The sequence below is a fragment of the Dama dama genome, chromosome 24 (assembly GCF_033118175.1).
Source record: "Dama dama isolate Ldn47 chromosome 24, ASM3311817v1, whole genome shotgun sequence".
Taxonomy (NCBI): domain Eukaryota; kingdom Metazoa; phylum Chordata; class Mammalia; order Artiodactyla; family Cervidae; genus Dama; species Dama dama.
Window position 1 is genome coordinate 46,400,831 of NC_083704.1, and position 11,777 is coordinate 46,412,607.

An 11,777-nucleotide genomic window follows, 5' to 3' on the forward strand; every position below is an offset into this window, starting at 1 on the left:
ATTCTCATACATTGCTAGTAGCAATGCAGAATGATACTGCTAGTCTTCAAAACAGTTTGACAGTTTTTATAAAATTATACATTCAATTACCAGGTCACCCACTAAAACCACTCCTCCATATTTACATTAGGAAAATGAAAATTTATGTCCTCTAAAACTCTTATACATAAATGAGTATTCATAATTGCCAAAAGCCAGAAATAACTCAAATGTCCTTCAGCACAATGAATGTATACACAAGCTGTGGTACATCCACACAATGGAATATTGCTGAAAAATAGAAAGGAATAAACTACTGAGAGAGCACCTTGGATGAATTTCAAAAGCATAGTGGTGAATGAAAGAACTTAGGCTCAAAAGATTAGATATTGTATGAATCCATTTATGGGGCACTTTCAGGCAAAACTATGGTGATGGAGAATTGATCAGAGATTGAGATAATTTATGGCAGGGTTAGATATGACTAGGAAGGGCAAGCAAGAGGGAGATTTTGCAGAGGGGGGAAAAATATCAGTAACCTCAGATATGCAGATCACACCACTCTTATGGCAGAAAGTAAAGAGGAACTAAAAAACCTCTTGATGAAAGTGAAGGAGGAGAGTGAAAAAGTTGACTTAAAGCTCAACATTCAGAAAACTAAGATCATGGCATCTGGTCCCATCACTTCATGGAAAATAGATGGGGAAACAGGGGAAACAGTGTCAGACTTTATATTTTGGGGGGCTCCAAAATCACTGCAGGTGGTGATTGCAACCATGAAATTAAAAGACGCTTACTCCTTGGAAAGAAAGTTATGATCAACCTAGAGAGCATATTTAAAAGCAGAGATATTACTTTGCCAACAAAGGTCCATCTAGTCAAGGCTATGGTTTTTCCAGTAGTCATGTATGGATGTGAGAGTTGGATGGTGAAGAAAGCTGAGCACCAAAGAATTGATGCTTTTGAACTGTGGTGTTGGACAAGACTCTTGAAAGTCCCTTGGACTGCAAGGAGATCCAACCAGTCCATCCTAAAGGAGATCAGTCCTGGGTATTCATTGGAAGGACTGATGTTGAAGCTGAAACTCTAATACTTTGGCTACCTCATGCGAAGAATTGACTCATTGGAAAAGACCCTAATGCTGGGAAGGATTGGGGGCAGGAGGAGAAGGGGATGACAGAGGATGAGATGGCTGGATGGCATCACTGACTCGATGGACATGGGTTTGGGTAAACTCTGGGAGTTGGTAATGGACAGGGAGGCCTGGTGTGCTGCGATTCATGGGGTCGCAAAGAGTTGGACACAACTGAGCAACTGAACTGAACTGAACTGATTGTTTGCTATTTTGATTGTGGCAGTGGCTATAAGAATGTGCTATAATTCATAGATCTGTGTATTGAAACTAGTTATTTTACTTTACATTAACATAAAACAGTAAAAACAAAAAAAAAAAAACTTTCCAAATCATCAACTTTCTCCTTAACAGGCCTCTAAGTTAGTATCTTAGAAATACTTGATATTTCTCAGCAGGTTAATATAAACAATGGCTTTTTTTATATTAATAAATATAAAATCTACTCCAGTATGTTCTGATGCTTTTCTCTAAACTTTCTTAATGAACATGTGATATATTTAAATTGTCCTACCATGGAGAAACACATATTTAGACAGATGCTCCTCTCTCTCCTCAATGCTCATGAAATGAATCAGTCTCTTCAGTGATATCATCTTCATGATAATAAAAATAGGTAATGGAAAATCTTCAAATCACTGGGAAGCGCTCTGTTAGAACATAGCAAAATGTCTGAGCACACTGTCATTTCTCCACCAGCTAATATAAATTCTGGCCAGAATGCCACAGGATAACAGTTAAGAGGCAGAGATTTATCAAAATCCTGATAATGCATTACATCTCTTCTAGAGCAAGAGGCCTGCTTCTCAACAACGGGACAGAAAGTCACTACTGCCATTGTGAACTCTTCTGAAGGAATAAAGCTTGGAAACTCTTGTAAACTTTAAGTGAAAAGTACATCAGTCCTGAATATTCATTGGAAGGACTGATGCTGAAGCTGAAACTCCAATGCTCTGGCCACCTGATGTGAAGAACTGACTCATTAGAAAAGACCCTGTAGCTGGGAAAGATTGAAGGCAGGAGGAGAAGGGGATGACAGAGGATGAGATGGTTGGATGGCATCCCCGACTCAATGGATGTGAATTTGAATAAACTCCGGGAGTTGGTGATGGACAGGGAGGCCTGGTGTGCTATAGTCCATAGGGTTGCAAAGAGTCAGACACAATTGAACTGAACTGAACTAAATAACTGTGATAGTGTTAATGCATTTCCCCATTTTCTTTGATACTCCTCCCTTTAAGAGTTGGAGGCTAATTCTCCTCCCCTTGAATGTGGGATGGAATTAGTAGATCACAGCAGATAGAATAAAGAGAAGGTGACTTTGGACACTGATGCATAAAAGCCACTGTGTTTCCCGTTGGCTCTCTTTCTCTTTCTCACTCTCCCTCTCGGATCACTCACTCTGGGGAAAGCCAGTTGCCTCATCCTGTGGACATCATGGAAAGGCTCATCAAGGAACTGAGGCCTTCTGCCAGGAGTCAAGTGCGTGCACCTTCTTGGAAGTGCATCTTCCAATCATAGTCTTTCAGATCGTTCAAAGTCTCTCGGTTGTTCCAGGTGAAGGTCTTTAGGTCACTGAAGCACTATTGCCTTCCTAACCATAATTTCATGAGAGACCCTGAGGCAGAACCATCCAGCCCTGCTACTCCTGATTCCCTGGCCCTCAGTAAACTAGGAGATATTCCATGTAAGTTATTTTAAGCTGCTAATTTTGGTGGTAACATGTTATGTAGCAACAGAGAACTAATACAACTGTGCTAATGTGAAATTGCTTTTTGATTCAGAGAGAAAAGAAAAGGAAAGAAAGGCAGGAAGAGTGATCGTGGTTCACATCAACATTTTTACCAAGTCGAGTTACTTTCAAGTTACCTGGACTTCTTTCCCTGGAGGCCAGGAAATTGTGCAAAAATACAGGACACTTCCTAGAAGTGATATTTTTATTACTCATCTTCCTACATAGACATCCTCAGGCTGATGCCATGCATGGCAGTTGGGGAAGCTATACTGAATCTCACAGTCACCTCCCACCAGGGATTCCCAAAGTACTACTTCATTAAACAGTCTTTTAAATAAGATAAGTGGTATAAGATATCCCAGGATAAAGCCTAGAAAAGGAATATACACAATGTAGGCACTCAATAAATGTATTTTGGTGTTAGCAATAGGCTGCTATTTTTATTCTCTTAATTAGCAGATGCTAAGCTCATATCCAAATCAAAAAGACCAAACCAAAACAAAAGCCTAGAACTAAGGTTAAATCGTGCCCCTAATTCTCTTCAATCATACATACGGACTTTCTTTTCAGATACAAACCCAGAGTTTAGAATATGCCATGAAACAACCCCATAAGAAGTTACTTGGAGAGGGAAGTATTTGATGTCCCTGTCTTCTAATACCGAAGATGGAAAATCTGTCCAGCGACTCACGAATCAGTGAACACTTGACAGAAAAATATGCTTTGGCAACATTGCTTGTTGCATTCTTTAAAAGCAAAATTGAAAACATAGGATCACAAGGGTCAGATGGTTATTATTGGAAGCTGGCTCTTATAAAACATAATACATACCATTTCCCCCATCTAAATTGCATTGCTTTGTCCAAATCACCTGATGGGGCCCAGGATAAGGTGTTTTTCTGATGTAGATAACCACCTAGGTTCCCAAAAGCACATCCATTTTAAAGTGAGGGCCTGAAGAACACCAACAGTGACAGAAAAATGATATTTTTCTGTAACCTCAGCATCAGAGAGAATTGTTCCACAAGAAATAGTTTACAGAAAAAGAAAACCTTATTATTAAACACATATAGTACTATTCAGCAAAACCTGCTGCTGATGGCAACTTCCAAAACTAGAACTTTTAGACAGTCTCATTCTGTATTAGGATTTTAAGAAACTCTGAACATTTAAAGATCAAAGTATCATTATGACTTTTTGGTAGATGGATCTATATGTCAACAAGAGGAAAAATTTTTAAATACCAAGTAAATAGCAACTATCAAGGAACAAGGGAAAGATGGTACAACAAAGAATGATCAAATTGAGTAACCACTTCACATGGACCTGCACATGGGGTTTAACAAGGTCTCTAAGGGCAAGTAATCATAAAACCCTGTAGGTCTAATAATTGGCTGAGGTACGCATTGAACAAAATTTAACATGGATGATCAACTCTAAACATATGTAATGCCATCTTGGCATCAATAGTTGGCTTCTAGCTTTAAAACAGAAACTAGGTCCAGACTCTGGAATATAGCACTGTTATTTTGGAATCAAAGAAAGAAACTGCTCTGAGTCTCCTGTTTGATTCAAACAAGTCTGCATATATTCAGAAGAAGAACACGGTCGAGGGGCAGGGTTCTCTCTTGAGAGTGTAGCCAGCTCTTGGTGTTCTGTGCTGCAGTGACCATTTGCCATTGAGGACCATGCTTTTCTTTCCTTGGGAGATCATGAGGGAGAAGACACTTCTGAACGGTTTCTGAAAAAAGTGGGGAGAACATCTTAAATACAATAATGGCAACCACAAATGTAAAAGGAGAAGGAAAGACACATGTGGAGCCAAGAAAAACAGCTGTTTAACAAATCTGTTTATCTACAAGAGACAACTGGAACTCCATAGCTCTGAAGGGAAAGGGAGGAAAATGGTTCATGATTGCCAAATTCAGACTTAAATTGAAGAAAGTAGGGAAAACCACTAGACCATTCAGGTATGGCCTAAATCAAATCCCTTATGATTATACAGTGAAAGTGACAAAGAGATTCAAGGGATTAGATCTGATAGACAGAGAACCTGAAGAACCATGGGCAGAGGTGTGTGACATTGCACGGTAGGCAGTAATCGAGACCATCCCCAAGGAAAGGAAATGCAAAAAGGCAAAATGGTTGTCTGAGGAGGCCTTGCAAATGGCTGAGAAAAGATGAGAAGCTAAAGGCAAGGGAGAAAAAGAAAGATAAACTCATTTGAATGCAGAGTTCCAAAGAATAGCAAGGAGAGATAAGAAAGCCTTTCTTAGTGAGCAATGCAAAGAAATAGAGGGAAATAATAGAATGGGAAAGACTAGAAATCTCTTCAAGAATATTAGACATACCAAGGGAACATTTCATGTAAAGATGGGCACAATAAAGGACAGAAGTGGTATGGACCTAACAGAAGGGAAGAGATTAAGAAGAGGTGGCAAGAATATACAGAAGTATACAAAAAAGAGCTTCATGACCCAGATAACCACGATGATGTGATCACTCACCTAGAGCCAGACATCCTGGAATGTGAAGTCAAGTGGGCCTTAGGACGCATCACTACGAACAAAGCTAGTGGAAGTGATAGAATTCCAGTTGATTTATTTCAAATCCTAAAAGATAATGCTGTGAAAGTGCTGTACTCATTATGCCAGCAAATTTGGAAAACTCAGCAGTGGCCACAAGACTGGAAAAGGTCAGTTTTCATCCCAGTCCCAAAGAAAGGCAATGCCAAAGAATGCTCAAACTACCTCACAATTGCACTCATCTCACAACACTAGCAAAGTAATGCTCAAAATTCTCCAAGCCAGGCTTCAACAGTACATGAACCATGAATGTACAGATGTTCAAGCTGGATTTAGAAAAGGCAGAGGAACCAAAGATCAAATTACCAACATTCATTCGATCATCAAAAAGCAAGAGAGTTCCAGAAAAACATCTACTTTTGCTTTATTGACTATGCCAAAGCCTTTGACTGTGTGGATCACAACAAACTGTAGAAAATTCTTAAAGAAATGGGAATACCATACCACCTGACCTGCCTCCTGAGAAATGTGTATGCAGGTTAAGAAGAAACAGTTAAAACTGGACATGGCATAACAGACTGGTTCCAAATCGAGAAAGGAATATGTCAAGGCTGTATATTGTCACCCTGCTTGTTTAACTTATATGCAGAGTACATCATGAGAAATGGTGGGCTGGATGAAGCACAAACTGGAATCAAGATTGCTGAGAGAAATATCAATAACCTCAGATATGCAGATAACACCACCCTTATGGCAGAAAGCGAAGAAGAACTAAATAGCCTCTTGATGAAAGTTAAAGAAAGAGTGAAAAAGTTGGCTTAAAACTCAACATTCAGAAAACTAAGATCATGGCATCTGGTCCCATCACTTCATGGTAAATTGATGGGGAAACAATGGAAACAGTGACAGACTTTGTTTTTTTGGACTCCAAAATCACTGCAGGTGGTGACTGCAGCCATGAAATTAAAAGATGCTTGCTCCTTGGAAGAAAAGCTAGGACCAACCTAGACAGCATACTAAAAAGCAGAGACATTACTTTGATAACAAAGGTCCATCTAGTCAAAGCTATGGATTCTCCAGTTGTCATTTATGGATGTGAGAGTTGGACTATAAATAAAGCTGAGCTCCGAAGCATTGATGCCTTTGAACTGTGGTGTTGGAGAAGACTCTTGAGAGTCCCTTGGACTGCAAGGAGATCCAACCAGTCCATCCTAAAGGAGATCAGTCCTGGGTGTTCATTGGAAGGACTGATATTGAATCTGAAACTCCAATACTTTGGTCACCTGATGTGAAGAACTGACTCATCTGAAAAGATGATGCTGAGAAAGATTGAAGGCTGGTGGAGAAGGGGATGACAGAGGATGAGATGGTTGGATGGCATCACTGACTTGATGGACATGAGTTTCAGTAAACTCCAGGAGTTGGTGGTGGACAGGTAGGCCTGGCATGCTGCAGTCCACTGGTCTCTAAGAGTTGGACAGGACAGAGTGACTGAATTGAACTGATTGTGAAGAAAATGAAAGTTTCACTTAATTAATCTGTTAAATGCTGGTGTGAAAGAACCTTTCTTCTTAAAGCAAAACCTCGCCTCCCCTCTCTTCCCAATGTGTAATTCCCTACTTCTCATTGCAGATATACCTATGACCTTCTCCCACATGGAAATGGAAGTCCAGCTCTTTCTCCTTTCCTGACAATAGAGTCTGCTAAGATCACCCTTTGCCTGGATTCATGCAGCATTTCTGTGCTTCATCTTCACAGAATCAGGTACCAAGCAGATGGTTTATAAACACTTGTGAGGGTTCAATGCACTAGACCCACAGGTAAGCAATTACAATGAAAGTACTTAAGTACCATGGGGAATAAGAGCACAAGCTAATTTCTTCCATGTAAAATTCCCAGAGTCACATCACACAGATAGACAAACTTGAATTCCTCCTGAGCTGGAAAGCTCTCTACTCCTGGAGGCAATATAGTCCACCCTTAGATAGGTTTTAAGTTTTTATAAAATATCTATATTAATCTGAAATTTTCTTCCCTGAAATGTCTACCCATGAGGTCACCCGCTGTGACCCTTGGCGCTCTAGAACAAACTGCATCATGTCCATGACACACATTTGGCAATTGGAAGGCTGCCATCTTGCCCCCATGAGTGGCCCTATCCCAGTTGACAGTCTCAGATGCCCAGCAGTTCCACTGTTGACATGTTTGCAGAAGTATTCCTTTAAGTGTGATCCAGACATTATCATCATCTGCATTATTAATCATGCAAATCAGAAGAACTCCTCATTCAAGCCTACTGAATCAGATTCTATGGAAAGGAGCCCTAGAATCTGCCTACATTTAGCATGTGCCCACATGATTCTTAAGCACAACCAGAGAATTCTCACCAGCTTCATCTCTCACCTTCGGACAGGCCCTTTTGAATTATCGTTCAGGATGTTTTCTAATACTCCAGGTGTGGTATAGGAATTGTCTTAGACACACTCTGTAGATAGTTCAAATGGTTGTTTATGAAAGAAACACAGCTGAACTTAGGATAAGGTCTACATAAAGAGCTATAATTAACTCAGAATGACATGTGCCCAGTGGACTAGGCAACGTGATGAATGGCAGGATGCCTCAGTCTACTATGTGTCAGGCACTGAGCTAGCGGCCTGTGTGGTTCTGCCTACTCTGTCTCCATGACTTACATTATTTAGATAGAAGACTGGAGCTCTGAAAGCATAAGTAACATATTCGTTCAGAATCAAAAAGCCAGGAAATCAGATCCCTCCTACCCCAAAGCCCAAATCTTCCCTATTTCCAACCTAAAAGTACCAAAGGTAGCTCTCTTGATTTGTGCAATATTATTGTCAATATGGTCCCTAAATGTTGAAATGTATGATGCTTCCCTGGTGGCTCAGTGGTAAAGAATCTGCCTGGCAATTCAGAAGACATGGGTCTGATCCCTTGGTAGGGAAGTTCCCCTGGAGGAAGAAATGGTAGCCGACTCCAGTATTTTTGCCCAGAGAATCCCATGGACAGAGGAGCCTCTTGGGCTCCATGGGGTTACAAAGAGTAAGACATGACTTAGCAACTAAACAACAACAATGAGAGGAGGACATTCAAAGAAAGTTATCGTATTTTACACTTTTGTTTCTGACTTCACCAGATTTCTGAGTGACATATTTAAGATGCAGTTGACACCTCTACAGTGTGATTGGCATTTACCTGCATTCCCTAGTTCAGTACTCTTAACTTGCCCAGGTAAATGGCCTGTGATAACGTGGCACTTGAAATGGAGCTTGAGGAGATGTGTGAGCTTCAAAGAGATAACGCACAATGGTGCATAGGGCTGGAAACGCTTCCCTCTTACACTCATCTGTCTGCAATGTTATCCATAGTCACTTTATGTGGCAGCAGGAAAAAAACACCTGATGGAAGTAACCTTAGGAAGCAGAAGGCAGGAAATAAAACTGCTGTTAAAGGAGAGAAGACTAGTGCTAAGAAACAAGAGTTTTTACTTGGTTCATCTCCTGATACTCCAGGCCAATATTTTGAAGGGGAGGGGAAAATGAAGTCACCACCTACACAGGCTATTCCATCCAACCTCCCACCTCATGATAGAAAACTCCAAATAGGCAAAGACACCTACACAGACAGCTCATATCTTTATTTAGAAACTTCCATCCCACTGTTGGGAGAAAATTCCTAATCAAGACAGTCAGCAGCTCAGTGGAGATAAAGCTGTCAGATGGAAAGAGAAATCACATGATGAAAAGGAACTCAGATCCCAGTTCTTCAGGCTCTCATTTCTGCAGTGGGCATAAAAGGTCCCCCCCACCATATACCTGCCTCATCAAATCTGCAAATCAGAACAACGTCAACTCAACCCGGGGTCTGCAAATGCTGCCTAAAGGTGATGGGGGACTCAAGAACCCACCAGCATTTCCTGAAGATGTTAATGACATGAACTTATTTTCTATCCAAAATTTCTTGTCTTGTTCTCCAGAGAATAACAAGGTTACAAAAAAAAAAAAAAAAAATGTAAGGAGGTATGACTGCTACAGAAAAAGCAGAAAACAAATAATACCCGGCACTCCATTTATTTGAAGTCACAGCTATGTTACATTATAGTAAATGGACTTTGCAGTCTTCTTTCCATCAGGACCAAATTGGAACTAAGAATGAGCTACAGTGAAGAATCTGTGCCGCTATTTCTGGGCACAAAAGCAGGCCGACGGCAGCAGAGGTCACGTTAAGACAAACAATCCACTCTCGCATGGTATACTGTAATGTCACCACAATTAGATGGATTGGAGGTTATAGTTCGTCATAGATAGCCATAGGATAGCCACTGATAATCACACATTTTGTTCTACCGACAGATAACAGCAGCCCACAGACGAGATGCACTTCCTCCGTACACACCCATTACGTGAAATCAATACTTAATTACAGCAAAGCTTGCATGTGATGTTGGCGGTGGGTTCTGGGAAGGAGGCGGTACGAAGTTACTCTGTGGGAGCAATGAGTTAACAAGTTGAAAGAGGTGGGGGCATGATGGCAAGGCAGTACCCATCACCCTGGCCATGCTTGAGTTCTAAGACTCACATCAGTCACCATTTGGACATGAGTCTTGTGTCAGAGAAAAGAACTGAGGCACACATCATTCAAGTTAGGGGTCGAGCAGGCACTGATCCTCATGTGGACATGCAAGGCTCGTGACCCAGACCCCACATAGGGAGAAGTGGATGGAGTCTTTGGAATGACCCCAGGGAGAAGCTGTGTGGCCAAAGGGAAAGAATAGAGAGCATAGAATCAGGTGACATGGGATGGATTCCAGCTCTCCCCACCTAGCAAGGTGCAAAGTAGTCTGCAGTTCAAGCTGCTTATCCTTTCTGTGTAAGCCAGAAGGGGAGGGGAGAGGGGAGGCAGATAGACAGAAAGGATTTTGCAGACTATGACCTCCAGGCTATTATTGTAAGAGATGATTTTTATTTTAAGAATTGATAAGACCCAGGTATGTAACATCATGAAGAATCAAGAATAAGAAGCAGCAGCTTCATTTATTAAGCCCCCAGTGCCATGTTAGGTGAAGTCATACTGCAACCTACACACACAAATAAATAAAGGTGAACAAACCTGGAAGAGACATTCCAAGTAGAACCAAAGATACAGGCATGGGAGTCCAGAAAATTACTACCTGATTCATGAGCCACCAGAGAAGCACTCATCTATGCCATGCTCATCCAATTCCATACTAGAAAGCGTTCCACTTGAAAGCCGTATGTTCATCCAAGAATTTTTCTATTGTTCTTTTAAAAAAAATTTTATTTTATTGTGCTTAGTCACCTCTTTTTGAAATGCATTACTTTCCTATCTATACCACCTTGAAAGGCCTATGGGTTGATTGTTTTGTTTGACAAAATACCTACTCATTCACTTCTTTTTTTTTTTTTTCATTCACTTCTTAAAAGATGAATTTTGTAGGTATAGCCCTGAAAACATTTTTGAAAGTAAGATAAAAAGATATAGGTAGGAGGGAATTCTCTGGCTATCCAGCGGTTAGGGCTCTGTGCTTTCACTGCTAAAGGCCCGGGTTCAATCCCTGATTGAGGAAATAAGATCCTGCAGTTTGAGCAGTGCAGCCAAAAATAAATAAACAAATAATTTTTTTTAAAAAATGATATGGGTAAGGAATAAGAATCAGAGAAAACAAGAGGTGAGTTCTCAGGGGCTCCTTCATAAAATAGTTTAAAGGCTTGCCTTTGAATGGAGAAGTGGGCTATTTGTGGATGAGAACTCAGTTCTACAGTTGCCCTGACCTCACCACGTCACTGCTGTGTGACTGTAGGAAAGTGATAAACTTCCTGAGACCTCAGTTCCCACATCTGTTAAATGGCAAATGTGAGCACGAGGAATTCAAAGGTGGTCTAAATTCTTACAGGTGGTTTTGACATTTCTCTATCGGCCCTTTGCTTACCTTAGTACAAAGCTTTCCACAAAATTAACAGGCAAACCAATCTCTTGATAGGCTGAGGTATACTCGCTTGACTGTGTTACCCACCCCTCACCGAAACCAGAGAAACTAGTTTCATAACTGAGAAGCTGGCCTAACATGAAAACCAAACTCTTCATGCAGTTCCCTGATGTTCAGTTCAGTTCAGTCGCTCAGTTGTGTCCGACTCCTTGTGACCCCATGGACTGCAGCACACCAGGCCTCCCTGTCCTCCCTGTCCATCGCCAACTCCCGGAGTTTACTCAAATTCATGTCCATTGAATCGGTGATGCCATCCAACCATCTCATCCTCTGTCGTCCCCTTCTCTTCCTGCCTTCAATCTTTCCCAGCATCAGGGTCTTTTCAGATGAGTCAGTTCTTTGCATCAGGTGGCCAAAGTATTGGAGTTTCAGCTTCAACATCAG

At 41.0% G+C, this 11,777-nt stretch overlaps 1 pseudogene; it reads left to right on the forward strand.

Moving 5' to 3' along the window:
- Positions 1-4,401: 4,401 nt before the first annotated feature.
- LOC133046346 (small nucleolar RNA U3) lies at positions 4,402-4,585 on the forward strand (annotated as a pseudogene).
- Positions 4,586-11,777: the final 7,192 nt, after the last annotated feature.